This window comes from Oncorhynchus nerka, linkage group LG18 (genome assembly GCF_034236695.1).
Source record: "Oncorhynchus nerka isolate Pitt River linkage group LG18, Oner_Uvic_2.0, whole genome shotgun sequence".
NCBI lineage: Eukaryota > Metazoa > Chordata > Actinopteri > Salmoniformes > Salmonidae > Oncorhynchus > Oncorhynchus nerka.
The window spans coordinates 7,183,035-7,202,096 of record NC_088413.1 but is presented as its reverse complement, the minus strand read 5'-3'; the positions used below and the strand labels follow the sequence as shown (position 1 = coordinate 7,202,096).

Here is a 19,062-nt window from a genome sequence, read left to right as displayed (position 1 = left end):
CCTCATTATAGTAATACCAAGCAGAGACATCATTCCCATGTTGACCATCAAGCCTTGTTGACATTGGCATTGTGAAGTGACTCAAAGCCATTTTTTAGCTCATCCGGTTAGTATCTTTTCTTGTTCCTGGATTCTGAACAGCCAAAGAAGCACATGGAATCAGATATTTCAAGCCACATTAAAATCCGATCCCTGGCGATGTGACTCGTGTCTGAACGGTCAAATCCGATCCCTGACGATGTGACTCGTGTCTGAACAGTCAAATCCGATCCCTGGAGATGTGACTTGTGTCTGAACAGTCAAATCTGATCCCTGGCCATGTGACTTGTGTCTGAACGGTTAAATCTGATCCCTGGCGATGTGACTCGTGTCTGAACAGTCAAATCTGATCCCTGGCGATGTGACTCGTGTCTGAACAGTCAAATCTGATCCCTGGCGATGTGACTTTAGACTGTTATTGAACAGTCAAATCTGATCCCTGCGATGTGACTCATGTCTGAACAGACAAATCTGATCCCTGGCGATGTGACTTGTGCTGAACGGATCTGAATCTGATAGCTATTTACTTGTCAATGTGTTTTTTTAAACAGTTATTTGGCACATCTTGTTGACTTTGCAGTTTGACAAGAACATGACTGGTAGCTAACTAGTTGACTGCTGTAGCTAACTAGTTGAACTGCTTTAGCAAAACAACTTAGTGTGATGTGCTGAAAGTTAAACAGTTAGCTAGTTGACTGCTACTATGTCGTTACTATGACAACCAGCGTAGCCATGTCAGCAAATGACCGCTGTCTGAGCACACAAATCTGATTTGGTCATTTTGTAACTTGCTGTTCTGACAGTCAGTATTCCAAAACGGATTTAAAAAATATACAAACTGTGTGAAAGCTTTGAGTCATTGGGACACTGAGATGTATGTACAGTTGATTGTTGGTTTTGATGTTGGCTTTGCAGTATCAAGACTTCCTGTCTACTTGACTCCTTATCTCTCTCTCTCTCTCAGCTTACCTCTCTCTGTCTCTATCTCTCTCACCCTTAATTATCTGGCCACCTAACCTGTTAAATTAAGGGTAAAGCTACCCTACCTGAGGGTTGACTTTGATGGTGGCGATATCCAGACTTCCTGTCTACTTCCTCCTTATCTCTCCCAGTTAGCTATCTGACCCACTCTCTGTCTCTTTCAGTTCTTTGACTTTCTCACTACAGTCTAAATTAATTAGATTACTCCTCTCCCTTTATCTCAGCCTCTAAACTCCCTCTTACTATCTCACTTCACCAGAACTGTCTCAATCTCTCTCACCCAAAAATATCTGGCCACCTTGTAACCTGTTAAATTAAAACGGTTAAAGCTACTAAACTGTGTGAAAGACTTTGAGGTCATTGGGACCTGAGATGTATGTCAGTTGATTTTGATTTTGATGTTGGCGATATCAAGACTTCCTGTCTCACTTACACTCCTCTCACCCTCTACTCTCTGTTAAATTAAGGGTAAAGCTCCCTACCTCTGACTTTGATTGGCTATCCGACTTCCTCTCTTCCTCCTCTCTCTCCTCTCTCTCTTCACTTACACTCTCTCTGTCTCTATCTCTCTCCCTCTCTATCTGGCCACCTAACCTGTTAAATTAAGGGTAAAGCTACCCTACCTGAGGGTTGACTTTGATGGTGGCGATATCCGACTTCCTGTCGACGTCCCGGACCGTGGCCTCGTGACGCTCCCCGTCATGGAGCTGCACGCGGAGCTGCGGTCGGCCCATACCGTGGCAGCAGCGGTTACCACGTGAGCGTTGGTTACGATGAGTCCGGGAGTGGCTGATGATGAACCCAGAACCACTAGACAGAGGGACATGACGACCAAATAGAGGATGTCTGAGACAGAGGTATGGAGAGAGGGAAAGACTGAGGAGAAGAAGAGAGAGGAAAGGAGGAGAGAGGAAAGGAGAGAGGAGAGAGGAAAGGAGAGAGAGGAAAGAGGAGAGGAAAGGAGAGAGGAGAGAGGAAAGGAGAGAGGAAAGAGAGAGAGGAAAGAGGAGAGAGAAAGGAAAGGAGAGAGGAAAGACGAGCGAGAGAGAAGAGAGAGGAAAGGAAGAGGAGAGAGAGGAGAGAGGAGGAGAGAGAGAGAGGAAAGAGGAGAGAGGAGGAAAGAGGAGAGAGGAAAGAGGAGAGAGGAAAGACTAGGAGAGAGGAAAGAGAGGAGAGAGGAGGAGAGAGGAGAGAGGAAAGGAGAGAGGAAAGAGAGAGAGAGAGGAGGAGAGAGAGAGAGAGAAAAGGAGAGATAGAGAGAGGAGAGAGGAAAGGAGAGAGGAAAGGAGAGATGAGAGAGAGAAGCTCAATTCACACACCTACATTCTTAGAAAAAAAGGTGTCATCTAGAACCTGAAACGGTTATTCAGCTGTTCCCCTAGGAGGTGTCATCTAGAACCTGAAACGGTTATTCAGCTGTTCCCCTAGGAGGTGTCATCTAGAACCTGAAACGGTTATTCAGCTGTTCCCCTAGAAGAGGTGTCATCTAGAACCTGAAACGGTTATTCAGCTGTTCCCCTAGGAGGTGTCATCTAGAACCTGAAACGGTTATTCAGCTGTTCCCCTAGGAGGTGTCATCTAGAACCTGAAACGGTTATTCAGCTGTTCCCCTAGGAGGTGTTATCTAGAACCTGAAACGGTTATTCAGCTGTTCCCCTAGGAGGTGTCATCTAGAACCTGAAACGGTTATTCAGCTGTTCCCCTAGGAGGTGTTATCTAGAACCTGAAACGGTTATTCAGCTGTTCCCCTAGGAGGTGTTATCTAGAACCTGGAAACGGTTATTCAGCTGTTCCCCTAGGAGGTGTCATCTAGAACCTGAAACGGTTATTCAGCTGTTCCCCTAGGAGGTGTCATCTAGAACCTGAAACGGTTATTCAGCTGTTCCCCTAGGAGGTGTCATCTAGAACCTGAAACGGTTATTCAGCTGTTCCCCTAGGAGGTGTCATCTAGAACCTGAAACGGTTATTCAGCTGTTCCCCTAGGAGGTGTTATCTAGAACCTGAAACGGTTATTCAGCTGTTCCCCTAGGAGGTGTCATCTAGAACCTGAAACGGTTATTCAGCTGTTCCCCTAGGAGGTGTCATCTAGAACCTGAAACGGTTATTCAGCTGTTCCCCTAGGAGGTGTTATCTAGAACCTGAAACGGTTATTCAGCTGTTCCCCTAGGAGGTGTCATCTAGAACCTGAAACGGTTATTCAGCTGTTCCCCTAGGAGGTGTCATCTAGAACCCAGGAAACGGAGATTCAGCTGTTCCCCTAGGAGGAGGAGAACAGTGTGTGTTCCCAGAGGAGGAGGAGAACAGTGTTCAGTGTTCCCTAGGAGGAGAAACATGCTGACACAGAGAACAGGTGTTCAGTGTGTGTCCCACAGAACCATGAGAACAGTGTATTCAGTGTTCCCCAGGAGGTGTCCACAGAGAACAGTGGTGTGTGTTCCATAGGAGGTGGAACTAGAGGAGGAGAACAGTGTGTGTTCCCATAGGAGGAGGAGAACATGTGTGTTGGAAGAGACATAAACCATAGGAGGAGGAGAACAGTGTGTTGTGTTCCCCTAGGAGGTGTCATGTAGAACCCTGGAGGAGGAGAACAGTGTGTTGACCTGTGTTCCCACTCATTGAGAGAGGAGAACAGTGTGTGTGTGACCTGTGTTCCCATAGAGGAGGAGAAACAGTGTGTGTGTTCCCATAGGAGGAGTCATCTAGAGGAGGAGAACAGTGTGTGTGTGTTCCCTAGGAGGAGGAGAACAGTGTGTGTGTGTTCCCTAGAGGACCTGAGAACAGTGTGTTGTGTTCCCTAGGAGGAGGAGAACAGTGTGTATCTAGAGGACCTGAGAACAGTTGTTCAGTGTTCCCCTAGGAGGATCTAGAACCTGTGTGTTCTAAGGAGGAGAGATTCAGTGTGTTGTTCCCCTATAGGAGGAGGAGAACAGTGTGTGTGTGTTCCCATAGGAGGAGGAGAACAGTGTGTGTTCCCCTAGGAGGAGGAGAACAGTGTGTGTGTGTTCCCCTAGGAGGAGGAGAACAGTGTGTGTGTGTTCCCCTAGGAGGAGGAGAACAGTGTGTGTGTGTTCCCCTAGGAGGAGGAGAACAGTGTGTGTGTGTTCCCATAGGAGGAGGAGAACAGTGTGTGTGTGTTCCCCTAGGAGGAGGAGAACAGTGTGTGTGTGTTCCCCCTAGGAGGAGGAGAATTCAGTGTGTGTGTGTAATACCTAGGAGGAGGAGAACAGTGTGTGTTCCCTAGGAGGAGGAGAACAGTGTGTGTGTTCCCATAGGAGGAGGAGAACAGTGTGTGTGTGTTCCCATAGGAGGAGGAGAACAGTGTGTGTGTGTTGTTCCCATAGGAGGAGGAGAACAGTGTGTGTGTTGAGAGGAGGAGGAGAAGAGTGTGTGTGTGTTCCCCAGGAGGAGGAGAACAGTGTGTGTGTGTTCCCATAGGAGGAGGAGAACAGTGTGTGTGTTTCCCATAGGAGGAGGAGAACAGTCAGCTGTTCCCCTAGGAGGAGGAGAACAGTGTGTGTTCCCATAGGAGGAGGAGAACAGTGTGTGTGTGTTCCCATAGGAGGAGGAGAACAGTGTGTGTGTGTTCCCCTAGGAGGAGGAGAACAGTGTGTGTGTGTGTGTCCCCTAGGAGGAGAACAGTGTGTGTGTGTTCCCCTAGGAGGAGGAGAACAGTGTGTGTGTTTCCCCTAGGAGGAGGAGAACAGTGTGTGTGTTCCCATAGGAGGAGGAGAACAGTGTGTGTGTGTTCCCATAGGAGGAGAGGAGAACAGTGTGTGTGTTTCCCATAGGAGGGAGAACAGTGTGTGTTCTGAGGAGGAGGAGAACAGTGTGTGTGTGTTCCCACCCAGGAGGAGAACAGTGTGTGTTCCCATAGAGGAGTGTGTGTGTGTTCCCATAGGAGGAGGAGAACAGTGTGTGTGTTCCCATAGGAGGAGAGAACAGTGTGTGTGTCCCATAGGAGGAGGAGAACAGTGTGTGTGTGTTCCCATAGGGTTAGGAGGAGGAGAACAGTGTGTGTGTGTTCCCATAGGAGGAGGAGAACAGTGTGTGTGTCCCATAGGAGGAGGTGAAACAGTGTGTGTGTGTTCCCATAGGAGGAGGAGAACAGTGTGTGTGTTCCCATAGGAGGAGGAGAACAGTGTGTGTGTGTTCCCATAGGAGGAGGAGAACAGTGTGTGTGTGTTCCCATAGGAGGAGGAGAACAGTGTGTGTGTGTGTTCCCATAGGAGGAGGAGAACAGTGTGTGTGTGTGTTCCCATAGGAGGAGGAGAACAGTGTGTGTGTGTCAGTGGAGGAGAACAGTGTGTGTGTTCCCATAGGAGGAGGAGAACAGTGTGTGTGTTTCCCATAGGAGGAGGAGAACAGTGTGTGTGTGTTCCCATAGGAGGAGGAGAACAGTGTGTGTGTTCCCTAGGAGGAGGAGAACAGTGTGTGTGTGTTCCCATAGGAGGAGGAGAACAGTGTGTGTGTGTTCCCATAGGAGGAGGAGAACAGTGTGTGTGTGTTCCCATAGGAGGAGGTGAACAGTGTGTGTGTGTTTCCCATAGGAGGAGGAGAACAGTGTGTGTGTGTTCCCATAGGAGGAGGAGAACAGTGTGTGTGTGTTCCCATAGGAGGAGGAGAACAGTGTGTGTGTTCCCATAGGAGGAGGAGAACAGTGTGTGTGTTCCCATAGGAGGAGGAGAACAGTGTGTGTGTGTTCCCATAGGAGGAGGAGAACAGTGTGTGTGTGTTCCCATAGGAGGAGGAGAACAGTGTGTGTTCCCATAGGAGGAGGAGAACAGTGTGTGTGTGTTCCCATAGGAGGAGGAGAACAGTGTGTGTGTTGTTCCCATAGGAGGAGGAGAACAGTGTGTGTGTTTCCCATAGGAGGAGGAGAACAGTGTGTGTGTGTTCCCATAGGAGGAGGAGAACAGTGTGTGTGTTTCCCATAGGAGGAGGAGAACAGTGTGTGTGTGTTCCCATAGGAGGAGGAGAACAGTGTGTGTGTGTTCCCATAGGAGGAGGAGAACAGTGTGTGTGTTCCCATAGGAGGAGAACAGTGTGTGTGTTCCCAGGAGGAGGAGAGAACAGTGTGTGTGTGTTCCCATAGGAGGAGGAGAACAGTGTGTGTGTGTTTCCCATAGGAGGAGGAGAACAGTGTGTGTGTGTGTCCCAGGAGGAGGAAAGGAGTGTGTGTCCCCAGAGGAGGAGGAGAACAGTGTGTGTGTGTTCCCATAGGAGGAGGAGAACAGTGTGTGTGTGTCCCCTAGGAGGAGGAGAACAGTGTGTGTGTGTTCCCATAGGAGGAGGAGAACAGTGTGTGTGTGTTCCCATAGGAGGAGGAGAACAGTGTGTTCAGTGTTCCCATAGGAGGAGAAGAACAGTGTGTGTTCCCATAGGAGGAGGAGGGAGGAGAACAGTGTGTGTGTTTCCCAGGAGGAGGAGGAGAACAGTGTGTGTGTTCCCCTAGGAGGAGTGAACAGTGTGTGTGTGTTCCCATAGGAGGAGGAGAACAGTGTGTGTGTGTTCCCATAGGAGGAGGAGAACAGTGTGTGTGTTCCCATAGGAGGAGGTGAACAGTGTGTGTGTGTTCCCATAGGAGGAGGAGAACAGTGTGTGTGTGTGTTCCCATAGGAGGAGGTGAACAGTGTGTGTGTGTTCCCATAGGAGGAGGAGAACAGTGTGTGTGTTCCCATAGGAGGAGGTGAACAGTGTGTGTGTTCCCATAGGAGGAGGAGAACAGTGTGTGTGTGTTCCCATAGGAGGAGGAGAACAGTGTGTGTGTGTTCCCATAGGAGGAGGAGAACAGTGTGTGTGTGTTCCCATAGGAGGAGGAGAACAGTGTGTGTGTGTTCCCATAGGAGGAGGAGAACAGTGTGTGTGTGTTCCCAGGGAGGAGGAGAACAGTGTGTGTGTTCCCATAGGAGGAGGAGAACAGTGTGTGTGTGTTCCCATAGGAGGAGGAACAGTGTGTGTGTGTTCCCATAGGAGGAGGAGAACAGTGTGTGTGTGTTCCCATAGGAGGAGGTGAACAGTGTGTGTGTGTTCCCATAGGAGGAGGAGAACAGTGTGTGTGTGTTCCCATAGGAGGAGGAGAACAGTGTGTGTGTTCCCATAGGAGGAGGAGAACAGTGTGTGTTCCCATAGGAGGAGGAGAACAGTGTGTGTGTGTTCCCATAGGAGGAGGAGAACAGTGTGTGTGTTCCCATAGGAGGAGGAGAACAGTGTGTGTTCCCCTAGGAGGAGGAGAACAGTGTGTGTGTGTTCCCATAGGAGGAGGAGAACAGTGTGTGTGTTCCCATAGGAGGAGGAGAACAGTGTGTGTGTTCCCATAGGAGGAGGAGAACAGTGTGTGTGTTCCCCTAGGAGGAGGAGAACAGTGTGTGTGGAGGAGGAGAAGTGTGTTCCCATAGGAGGAGGAGAACAGTGTGTGTGTTCCCATAGGAGGAGGTGAACAGTGTGTGTGTGTCCCATAGGAGGAGAGAACAGTGTGTGTGTGTTCCCATAGGAGGAACAGTGTGGTGTGTTCCCATAGGAGGAGGAGAACAGTGTGTGTGTTCCCATAGGAGGAGGAGAACAGTGTGTGTGTGTTCCCATAGGAGGAGAACAGTGTGTGTGTGTGTGTTCCCATAGGAGGAGGAGAACAGTGTGTGTTCCCATAGGAGGAGGAGAACAGTGTGTGTGTTCCCATAGGAGGAGGAGAACAGTGTGTGTGTGTTCCCATAGGAGGAGGTGAACAGTGTGTGTGTGTTCCCATAGGAGGAGGTGAACAGTGTGTGTGTGTTCCCATAGGAGGAGGTGAACAGTGTGTGTGTTCCCATAGGAGGAGAACAGTGTGTGTGTTCCCAGGAGGAGAACAGTGTGTGTGTTCCCTAGGAGGAGGAGAACAGTGTGTGTGTGTTCCCATAGGAGGAGGAGAACAGTGTGTGTGTGTTCCCATAGGAGGAGGAGAACAGTGTGTGTGTGTGTTCCCATAGGAGGAGGAGAACAGTGTGTGTGTTCCCATAGGAGGAGGAGAACAGTGTGTGTGTGTTCCCATAGGAGGAGAAACAGTGTGTGTGTGTTCCCATAGGAGGAGGAGAACAGTGTGTGTGTTCCCATAGGAGGAGGTGAACAGTGTGTGTGTGTTCCCATAGGAGGAGGAGAACAGTGTGTGTGTGTTCCCATAGGAGGAGGAGAACAGTGTGTGTGTTCCCATAGGAGGAGGAGAACAGTGTGTGTGTGTTCCCATAGGAGGAGGAGAACAGTGTGTGTGTTCCCATAGGAGGAGGTGAACAGTGTGTGTGTGTTCCCATAGGAGGAGGAGAACAGTGTGTGTGTGTTCCCATAGGAGGAGGAGAACAGTGTGTGTGTGTTCCCATAGGAGGAGGAGAACAGTGTGTGTGTGTCCCATAGGAGGAGGGAGAACAGTGTGTGTGTTCCCATAGGAGGAGGAGAACAGTGTGTGTGTTCCCATAGGAGGAGGTGAACAGTGTGTGTGTGTTCCCATAGGAGGAGGAGAACAGTGTGTGTCCCATAGGAGGAGGAACAGTGTGTGTGTCCCATAGAGGAGAACAGTGTGTGTGTGTTCCCATAGGAGGAGGAGAACAGTGTGTGTGTGTTCCCATAGGAGGAGGAGAACAGTGTGTGTGTGTTCCCATAGGAGGAGGAGAACAGTGTGTGTGTGTTCCCATAGGAGGAGGAGAACAGTGTGTGTTCCCATAGGAGGAGGAGAACAGTGTGTGTTCCCATAGGAGGAGGAGAACAGTGTGTGTGTGTTCCCATAGGAGGAGGAGAACAGTGTGTGTTCCCATAGGAGGAGGAGAACAGTGTGTGTGTGTTCCCATAGGAGGAGGAGAACAGTGTGTGTGTGTTCCCATAGGAGGAGGAGAACAGTGTGTGTGTGTTCCCATAGGAGGAGAACAGGAGGAGGAGGAGAACAGTGTGTGTGTTCCCATAGGAGGAGGAGAACAGTGTGTGTGTGTTCCCATAGGAGGAGGAGAACAGTGTGTGTGTTCCCATAGGAGGAGGAGAACAGTGTGTGTGTGTGTTCCCATAGGAGGAGGAGAACAGTGTGTGTGTGTTCCCATAGGAGGAGGAGAACAGTGTGTGTGTTCCCATAGGAGGAGGAGAACAGTGTGTGTGTGTTCCCAGGAGGAGGTGAACAGTGTGTGTGTGTTCCCATAGGAGGAGGAGAACAGTGTGTGTGTGTTCCCATAGGAGGAGGAGAACAGTGTGTGTGTTCCCATAGGAGGAGGAGAACAGTGTGTGTGTTCCCATAGGAGGAGGAGAACAGTGTGTGGAGGAGTGTGTGTTCCCATAGGAGGAGGTGAACAGTGTGTGTGTGTCCCATAGGAGGAGGAGAACAGTGTGTGTGTTCCCATAGGAGGAGGAGAACAGTGTGTGTGTGTTCCCATAGGAGGAGGTGTGTGTTCCCAGAGGAGTGAACAGTGTGTGTTCCCATAGGAGGAGGAGAACAGTGTGTGTGTTCCCATAGGAGGAGGAGAACAGTGTGTGTGTGTTCCCATAGGAGGAGGAGAACAGTGTGTGTGTGTGTTCCCATAGGAGGAGGTGAACAGTGTGTGTGTGTTCCCATAGGAGGAGGTGAACAGTGTGTGTGTGTTCCCATAGGAGGAGGAGAACAGTGTGTGTGTGTTCCCATAGGAGGAGGAGAACAGTGTGTGTGTGTCCCATAGGAGGAGGAGAACAGTGTGTGTGTGTCCCATAGGAGGAGGAGAACAGTGTGTGTGTGTTCCCATAGGAGGAGGAGAACAGTGTGTGTGTGTTCCCATAGGAGGAGGAGAACAGTGTGTGTGTTCCCATAGGAGGAGGAGAACAGTGTGTGTGTTCCCATAGGAGGAGGAGAACAGTGTGTGTGTGTTCCCATAGGAGGAGGAGAACAGTGTGTGTGTGTTCCCCTAGGAGGAGGAGAACAGTGTGTGTGTGTTCCCATAGGAGGAGGAGAACAGTGTGTGTGTGTTCCCATAGGAGGAGGAGAACAGTGTGTGTGTGTTCCCATAGGAGGAGGAGAACAGTGTGTGTGTGTTCCCATAGGAGGAGGTGAGAACAGTGTGTGTGTGTTCCCATAGGAGGAGGAGAACAGTGTGTGTGTGTTCCCATAGGAGGAGGAGAACAGTGTGTGTGTTCCCATAGGAGGAGGAGAACAGTGTGTGTGTTCCCATAGGAGGAGGAGAACAGTGTGTGTGTCCCATAGGAGGAGGAGAACAGTGTGTGTGTGTTCCCATAGGAGGAGGAGAACAGTGTGTGTGTGTTCCCATAGGGAGGAGGTGAACAGTGTGTGTGTTCCCATAGGAGGAGGAGAACAGTGTGTGTGTGTTCCCATAGGAGGAGGAGAACAGTGTGTGTGTTTCCCATAGGAGGAGGTGAACAGTGTGTGTGTGTCCCATAGGAGGAGGAGAACAGTGTGTGTGTTCCCATAGGAGGAGGAGAACAGTGTGTGTGTGTTCCCTAGGAGGTGAACAGTGTGTGTGTGTTCCCATAGGAGGAGGAGAACAGTGTGTGTGTGTTCCATAGGAGGAGGAGAACAGTGTGTGTGTTCCCATAGGAGGAGGAGAACAGTGTGTGTGTGTTCCCATAGGAGGAGGTGAACAGTGTGTGTGTGTTCCCATAGGAGGAGGTGAACAGTGTGTGTGTGTTCCCATAGGAGGAGGAACAGTGTGTGTGTTCCCATAGGAGGAGGAGAACAGTGTGTGTGTGTTCCCATAGGAGGAGGAGAACAGTGTGTGTGTGTTCCCATAGGAGGAGGAGAACAGTGTGTGTGTGTCCCATAGGAGGAGGAGAACAGTGTGTGTGTGTTCCCATAGGAGGAGGAGAACAGTGTGTGTGTGTCCCATAGGAGGAGGAGAACAGTGTGTGTGTTCCCATAGGAGGAGGAGAACAGTGTGTGTGTTTCCCAGGAGGAGGAGAACAGTGTGTGTGTTCCCATAGGAGGAGGAGAACAGTGTGTGTGTGTTCCCATAGGAGGAGGAGAACAGTGTGTGTGTGTTCCCATAGGAGGAGGAGAACAGTGTGTGTGTGTTCCCATAGGAGGAGGAGAACAGTGTGTGTTGTTCCATAGGAGGAGGAGAACAGTGTGTGTGTTCCCTAGGAGGAGGTGAACAGTGTGTGTGTGTTCCCATAGGAGGAGGAGAACAGTGTGTGTGTGTTCCCAGGAGGAGGAGAACAGTGTGTGTGTGTGTTCCCATAGGAGGAGGAGAACAGTGTGTGTGTGTTCCCATAGGAGGAGAACAGTGTGTGTGTGTTCCCATAGGAGGAGGTGAACAGTGTGTGTGTTCCCATAGGAGGAGGAGAACAGTGTGTGTGTGTTCCCATAGGAGGAGGTGAACAGTGTGTGTGTGTTCCCATAGGAGGAGGAGAACAGTGTGTGTGTGTTCCCATAGGAGGAGGAGAACAGTGTGTGTGTGTTCCCATAGGAGGAGAGAACAGTGTGTGTGTTCCCATAGGAGGAGGAGAACAGTGTGTGTGTTCCCATAGGAGGAGGAGAACAGTGTGTGTGTTCCCATAGGAGGAGGAGAACAGTGTGTGTGTCCCCATAGGAGGAGGAGAACAGTGTGTGTGTGTTCCCAGGAGGAGGAGAACAGTGTGTGTGTGTTCCCATAGGAGGAGGAGAACAGTGTGTGTGTTCCCATAGGAGGAGGAGAACAGTGTGTGTGTTCCCATAGGAGGAGGAGAACAGTGTGTGTGTGTTCCCATAGGAGGAGGAGAACAGTGTGTGTGTGTTCCCATAGGAGGAGGAGAACAGTGTGTGTGTGTTCCCATAGGAGGAGGAGAACAGTGTGTGTGTGTTCCCATAGGAGGAGGTGAACAGTGTGGAGTGTGTTCCCATAGGAGGAGAACAGTGTGTGTTGTTCCCATAGGAGGAGGAGAACAGTGTGTTCCCATAGGAGGAGGAGAACAGTGTGTGTGTGTCCCATAGGAGGAGGAGAACAGTGTGTGTGTTCCCATAGGAGGAGGAGAACAGTGTGTGTGTGTTCCCATAGGAGGAGGAGAACAGTGTGTGTGTTCCATAGGAGGAGGAGAACAGTGTGTGTGTGTTCCCATAGGAGGAGGTGAACAGTGTGTGTGTGTTCCCATAGGAGGAGGAGACAGTGTGTGTGTGTTCCCATAGGAGGAGGAACAGTGTGTGTGTTCCCATAGGAGGAGGAGAACAGTGTGTGTGTTCCCATAGGAGGAGGAGAACAGTGTGTGTGTGTTCCCATAGGAGGAGGAGAACAGTGTGTGTGTTCCCATAGGAGGAGGAGAACAGTGTGTGTGTGTTTCCCTAGGAGGAGGAGAACAGTGTGTGTGTGTTCCCAGGAGGAGGAGAACAGTGTGTGTGTCCCATAGGAGGAGGAGAACAGTGTGTGTGTGTTCCCATAGGAGGAGGAGAACAGTGTGTGTGTTCCCATAGGAGGAGGAGAACAGTGTGTGTGTGTTCCCATAGGAGGAGGAGAACAGTGTGTGTTGTTCCCATAGGAGGAGGAGAACAGTGTGTGTGTGTTCCCATAGGAGGAGGAGAACAGTGTGTGTGTGTTCCCATAGGAGGAGGTTGAACAGTGTGTGTTCCCATAGGAGGAGGAGAACAGTGTGTGTGTTCCCATAGGAGGAGGAAACAGTGTGTGTGTGTGTTCCCATAGGAGGAGGGGAGAACAGTTGTGTTCCCATAGGAGGTGAGACAGTGTGTGTTCCTGGAAACAGTGTGTGTGTGTTCCCTGGAGGAGGAGAACAGTGTGTGTCCCATAGGAGGAGGAACAGTGTGTGTGTGTTCCCATAGGAGGAGAACAGTGTGTGTTCCCATAGGAGGAGAGAACAGTGTGTGTGTTCCCATAGGAGGAGGTGAACAGTGTGTGTGTGTGTTCCCATAGGAGGAGGTGAACAGTGTGTGTGTGTTCCCATAGGAGGAGGAGAACAGTGTGTGTGTGTTCCCATAGGAGGAGAACAGTGTGTGTGTGTTCCCATAGAGAGGAGAACAGTGTGTGTGTGTCCCATAGGAGGAGAAACAGTGTGTGTGTTCCCATAGGAGGAGGAGAACAGTGTGTGTGTTTCCCATAGGAGGAGAAGAACAGTGTGTGTGTGTTCCCATAGGAGGAGGAGAACAGTGTGTGTGTTCCCATAGGAGGAGGAGAAGAGTGTGTGTGTGTTCCCATAGGAGGAGGAGAACAGTGTGTGTGTGTGTTCCCATAGGAGGAGGAGAACAGTGTGTGTTCCCGCTAGGAGGAGGAGAACAGTGTGTCCCTAGGGAGGGGAGGATAGGAGGAGGAGAAAGAGTGTGTGTGTTCCCATAGGAGGAGGAGAACAGTGTGTGTGTGTTCCCATAGGAGGAGGAGAAACAGTGTGTGTGTTCCCATAGGAGGAGGAGAACAGTGTGTGTGTGTTCCCAGGAGGAGGAGAACAGTGTGTGTGTTCCCAGAGGAGAGAACAGTGTGTGTGTGTTCCCATAGGAGGAGGAGAACAGTGTGTGTGTGTTCCCATAGGAGGAGGTGAACAGTGTGTGTGTTCCCATAGGAGGAGAACAGTGTGTGTGTGTTCCCATAGGAGGAGGAGAACAGTGTGTGTGTTTCCCATAGGAGGAGGAGAACAGTGTGTGTGTTGTTCCCATAGGAGGAGGAGAACAGTGTGTGTTCCCATAGAACAGGATAGGAGGAGGTGAACAGTGTGTGTGTGTTCCCATAGGAGGAGGAGAACAGTGTGTGTGTTCCCATAGGAGGAGGAGAACAGTGTGTGTTCCCAGGAGGAACAGGAGGGAGAACAGTGTGTGTTCCCATAGGAGGAGGAGAACAGTGTGTGTGTTCCCATAGGAGGAGGAGAACAGTGTGTGTGGAGGAGGAGAACAGTGTGTTCCCATAGGAGGAGGAGAACAGTGTGTGTGTGTTCCCATAGGAGGAGGAGAACAGTGTGTGTGTGTTCCCATAGGAGGAGGAGAACAGTGTGTGTGTCCCATAGGAGGAGGAGAACAGTGTGTGTGTGTTCCCATAGGAGGAGGTGAACAGTGTGTGTGTGTTCCCATAGGAGGAGAGGGACAGTGTGTGTGTGTGTCCCATAGGAGGAGGAGAACAGTGTGTGTGTTCCCATAGGAGGAGGTGAACAGTGTGAACAGTGTGTGTGTCCCCATAGGAGGAGGAGAACAGTGTGTGTGTTCCCATAGGAGGAGGAGAACAGTGTGTGTGTTCCCATAGGAGGAGGAGGAACAGTGTGTGTGTTCCCATAGGAGGAGGAGAACAGTGTGTGTGTGTTCCCATAGGAGGAGGAGAACAGTGTGTGTGTGTTCCCATAGGAGAGAAGAGGAGTGTGTGTGTGTTCCCATAGGAGGAGGTGAAGGAACAGTGTGTGTGTGTTCCCATAGGAGGAGGAGAACAGTGTGTGTTCCCATAGGAGGAGGAGAACAGTGTGTGTGTGTTCCCATAGGAGGAGGAGAACAGTGTGTGTGTGTGTGTGTGTGTGTGTGTGTGTGTGTGTGTGTGTGTTACAGGCAGAACCCTTTTGGGTTCCATGTAAAACCCTTTCCACAGAGGGTTCTTCCTGGAACCCAAAATAGTTCTACCTGGAACCAACAAAGGGTTCTCCTAAAGGGACAGCCAAAGAACCCTTTTGGAACCCTTTCTTCTAAGAGTGCACACACACACACACACACACCTCAATACACACACACACACACACACACAGGCACACACACACAGGCACACACACACAGGCACACACACACAGGCACACACACACAGGCACACACACAGGCAGTGACCTGAGGAAGAGCTCTATGTGAACCACAGCAGGAGCCATCTTTTCCACCACGTCAGCTATGAAGTTGAACTTGTATCTGGGGCTGTTGGGATGGCCAGGAGCAGAACCTATACTGGCAACAAGAACCCATCCTGTTAACACAGAAACAACACCTCTACACTCTACAACACTCGGTCACACTCACAACTAGCACAACCTTGTAGTAACAGGGTTTAGAATGGAATATTGTTAGATGTTGAAATGGAATGTTTGAGTAAGGTGTAGAATGTTTGAATTAGAATGTTTCAAAATGGAATGCTAGAGTTAGATTTAGACTGGTGGGATCGGAATGGAGGAGGAAGGGAAGGGCTGAGGAGGAGAGAAGAGGTGGGGGAGGAGGAGGAGGAGAGAAGAGGTGGGGGAGGAGGAGGAGGAGAGAAGAGGTGGGGGAGGAGGAGGAGGGAGAGAAGAGGTGGGGGAGGAGGAGGAGAGAAGAGGTGGGGGAGGAGGAGGAGGAGGAGAGAAGAGGTGGGGGGAGGAGGAGGAGGAGGAGAGAAGAGGTGGGGGAGGAGGAGGAACAGTAGGAGAGAAGAGGTGGGGGAGGAGGAGGAACAGTAGGAGAGAAGAGGTGGGGAGGAGGAGGAACAGTAGGAGAGAAGAGGAGGGGGAGGAGGAGGAACAGTAGGAGAGAAGAGGAGGGGAGGAGGAGGGAACAGTAGGAGAGAAGAGGAGGAGGAGGAGGAGGGAAGAGGTGGGGGAGGAGGAGGAGGAGGAGGAGAGAAGAGGTGGGGGAGGAGGAGGAGGAGGAGGAGAAGAGGTGGGGGAGGAGGAGGAGGAGGAGGAGAGAAGAGGTGGGGGAGGAGGAGGAACAGTAGGAGAGAAGAGGAGGGGGAGGAGGAGGAACAGTAGGAGAGAAGAGGAGGAGGAGGAGGAGGGAAGAGGAGAAGGAGAGAGAAGGAGGAGAGAAGAGGAGAAAAGCGGAGGGGAGTAGGAGGGAGAGAAGAGGAGAAAGGAGGGGAGTAGGAGGAACAGTAGGAGAGAAGAGGAGGAAGAAGAGAAGAGGAGGAGGAGGAAGAGGAACAGTAGGAGAGAAGAGGAGGAAGAAGAGAAGAGGAGGAGGAGGAAGAGGAACAGTAGGAGAGAAGAGGAGGAGTAGAGAGTGAATATTGTTGTTGTTGTTGTAGTAACTCTGCATACAAAGGAAAAGAGAAGAGGAGGAGGAGGAGGAAGAGGAAGACGAACAGTAGGAGAGAAGAGGAAGAATAGAGAGTGAATATTGTTGTTGTTGTAGTCACTCTGCATACAAAGGAAAATAGACGAGGAAGAAGAGGAGGAGGAGGAGAAAGAGGAACAGTAGGAGAGAAGAGAGGAGGAGGAGGAAGAGGAACAGTAGGAGAGAAGAGGAGGAGGAGGAAGAGGAACAGTAGGAGAGAAGAGGAGGAGGAGGAAGAGGAACAGTAGGAGAGAAGAGGAGGAGGAGGAAGAGGAACAGTAGGAGAGAAGAGGAGGAGGAGGAAGAGGAACAGTAGGAGAGAAGAGGAGGAGGAGGAAGAGGAACAGTAGGAGAGAAGAGGAGGAGTAGAGAGTGAATATTGTTGTTGTTGTAGTCACTGCATACAAAGGAAAAGAGACGAGGAAGAAGAGAGGAGGAGGAGGAGAAAGAGGAACAGTAGGAGAGAAGAGGAGGAGGAGGAGGAGGAAGAGGAACAGTAGGAGAGAAGAGGAGGAGGAGGAAGAGGAACAGTAGGAGAGAAGAGGAGGAGTAGAGAGTGAATATTGTTGTTGTTGTTGTAGTCACTCTGCATACAAAGGAAATGAGATGAGGAAGAAGAGGAGGAGGAGGAGAAAGAGGAACAGTAGGAGAGAAGAGGGAGGAAGAGGAACAGTAGGAGAGAAGAGGGAGGAGGAGGAAGAGGAAGAGGAACAGTAGGAGAGAAGAGGAGGAGGAGGGAAGAGTGAATATTGTTGTTGTTGTAGTCACTCTGCATACAAAGGAGGAGGAAGAAGAGGAGGAAGAGGAACAGTAGGAGAGAAGAGGAGGAGGAGGAAGAGGAAGGGGAACAGTAGGAGAGAAGAGGAGGAGTAGAGTGAATATTGTTGTTGTTGTAGTCACTCTGCATACAAAGGAGGAAGAAGAGGAGGAAGAGGAACAGTAGGAGAGAAGAGGAGGAGGAGGAAGAGAGGAACAGTAGGAGAGAAGAGGAGGAAGAGGAAGAGGAACAGTAGGAGAGAAGAGGAGGAGTAGAGAGTGAATATTGTTGTTGTTGTAGTCACTCTGCATACAAAGGAAAAGAGATGAGGAAGAAGAGGAGGAAGAGGAAGAGGAACAGTAGGAGAGAAGAGGAGGAGGAGGAAGAGGAACAGTAGGAGAGAAGAGAGAGGAGGAGGAGGAGGAAGAGGAACAGTAGGAGAGAAGAGGAGGAGGAGTTAAGAGGCACAGTAGGAGAGAAGAGGAGGAGGAGGAGGAAAGAGGAACAGTAGGAGAGAAGAGGAGGAGGAGGAAGAGGAACAGTAGGAGAGAAGAGGAGGAGGAGGAAGAGGAACAGTAGGAGAGAAGAGGAGGGAGGAAGAGGAGTAGGAGAGAAGAGGAGGAGGAGGAGGAAGAAGAGGAGGAGGAGGAGGAGGAGGAGGAGGAAGACGAACAGTAGGAGAGAAGAGGAAGAATAGAGAGTGAATATTGTTGTTGTTGTAGTCACTCTGCATACAAAGGAAAAGAGATGAGGAAGAAGAGGAGGAAGAGGAAGAGGAACAGTAGGAGAGAAGAGGAGGAGGAGGAAGAGGAAGAGGAACAGTAGGAGAGAAGAGGAAGAGGAGGAAGAGGAACAGTAGGAGAGAAGAGGAGGAGGAGGAAGAGGAACAGTAGGAGAGAAGAGGAGGAGGAGGAAGAGGAACAGTAGGAGAGAAGAGGAGGAGGAGGAGGAAGAAGAGGAGGAGGAGGAGGAGGAGGAGGAGGAGGAGGAAGAGGAACAGTAGGAGAGAAGAGGAAGAATAGAGAGTGAATATTGTTGTTGTTGTAGTCACTCTGCATACAAAGGAAAAGAGATGAGGAAGAAGAGGAGGAAGAGGAAGAGGAACAGTAGGAGAGAAGAGGAGGAGGAGGAAGAGGAACAGTAGGAGAGAAGAGGAGGAGTAGAGAGTGAATATTGTTGTTGTTGTAGTCACTCTGCATACAAAGGAAATGAGTGAAAGGTGATTCACTGCCATGGCATTTCTCTCCTAACAGAAACCACAGAAGAAGTGGCTCAGCAGAACCGTTGGAACCCATTATTCACAGCCCTCCTCATTAGAACCTTACTTCTACATTCCATGGTGGAATACGGAACACAATATTACCACATGCTCTGATAAGTCATCTCAAAATAGGTCTCTATAAAAGGCAATCTCATAAGCAAATAGCCTACAACTTCAGAAAAACCAATGTTGAACATTCAAAACTCAGCTCTGGTAATGACTGTAGGGCTGTGATAGGCTATACTTGATTAGGCTAACAAACAACAGTTCTGATTGGGCCAGAACTATAGGAGAAATAAATGACATGGGAAGATTGGGTTTTAATAGGGCAAAACAATACGCCTTTAACTGAATTTATTGTTATAGTCCTTTAACTGAGGGTTAATTTATTGTTATAGTCCTTTAACTGAAGGTTAATTTATTGTTAATTTATTGTTATATTGTTATAGTCTTTTAACTGAAGGTTAATTTATTGTTATAGTCCTTTAACTGAAGGTTAATTTATTGTTATAGTCCTTTAACTATTAATTTATTGTTATAGTCCTTTAACTGAAGGTTAATTTATTGTTATAGTCCTATAACTGAAGGTTAATTTATTGTTATAGTCCTTTAACTGAAGGTTAATTTATTGTTATAGTCCTTTAACTGAAGGTTAATTTATTGTTATAGTCCTTTAACTGAAGGTTAATTTATTGTTATAGTCCTTTAACTGAAGGTTAATTTATTGTTATAGTCCTATAACTGAAGGTTAATTTATTGTTATAGTCCTTTAACTGAAGGTTAATTTATTGTTATAGTCCTTTAACTGAAGGTTAATTTATTGTTATAGTCCTTTAACTGAAGGTTAATATTGTTATAGTCCTATAACTGTAGACTAATTTATTGTTATAGTCCTTTAACTGAAGGTTAATTTATTGTTATAGTCCTAACTGAAGGTTAATTTATTGTTATAGTCCTATAACTGTAGACTAGTTTATTGTTATAGTCCTAACTGTAGACTAGTTTATTGTTATAGTCCTATAACTGTAGACTAGTTTATTGTTATAGTCCTATAACTGTAGACTAGTTTATTGTTATAGTCCTATAACTGTAGACTAGTTTATTGTTATAGTCCTATAACTGTAGACTAGTTTA

At 49.2% G+C, this 19,062-nt stretch overlaps 1 pseudogene; it reads right to left on the bottom strand.

Moving 5' to 3' along the window:
• Positions 1 to 19,062, bottom strand: part of LOC115121117 (serine protease HTRA3-like) — a 38,527-nt pseudogene that overhangs the window by 10,616 nt on the left and 8,849 nt on the right.